The sequence below is a fragment of the Corvus brachyrhynchos genome, unplaced genomic scaffold, assembly GCF_000691975.1.
Source record: "Corvus brachyrhynchos isolate BGI_N302 unplaced genomic scaffold, ASM69197v1 scaffold661, whole genome shotgun sequence".
NCBI lineage: Eukaryota > Metazoa > Chordata > Aves > Passeriformes > Corvidae > Corvus > Corvus brachyrhynchos.
In genome coordinates, this window is record NW_008236246.1 from 64421 (window position 1) to 64984 (window position 564).

A 564-nucleotide genomic window follows, 5' to 3' on the forward strand; every position below is an offset into this window, starting at 1 on the left:
GTCCGAGTGTCGCGGGGAGCGCGGGGAGGGGGCGGCTCAGCCGCGCCGTCGCCGTGGAAACGCGCGGGGCCGCACCCGCAGGGCCGCGCTCAGCCCCGCCGCAGCTTTTCGGGGGGATGCGGGAAAGGGGAACGTCGTCATGGCAACGCCGGGAGCCCCCCCGGACCGGCCGGGCATCCCCGGGCCGCGGGGCCAGGGTTAGACGGGACGGGGGAGCACAGAGCCACGGGGTGCTGCTTCGCTAAGGCACGGGTGTTGTGGATGGGCTGGAGCCCCTCTGCTCTGGAGCCAGGCAGGGAGAGCTGGGGGTGCTCACCTGGAGAGGAGAAGGCTCCAGAGAGACCTCAGAGCCACTTCCAGCCCTAAAAGGGCTTCAGGAGAGCTGGAGAGGGTCTTTGGACAATGGTCTGGAGGGACAGGACACAGGGAATGGTTTCCCACTGCCAGAGGGCAGGGATAGATGGGATATTAGGAATTGGGAATTGTTCCCTGGGAGGGTGGGCAGGCCCTGGCACAGGGTGCCCAGAGCAGCTGGGGCTGCCCCTGGATCCCTGGAAATGTCCA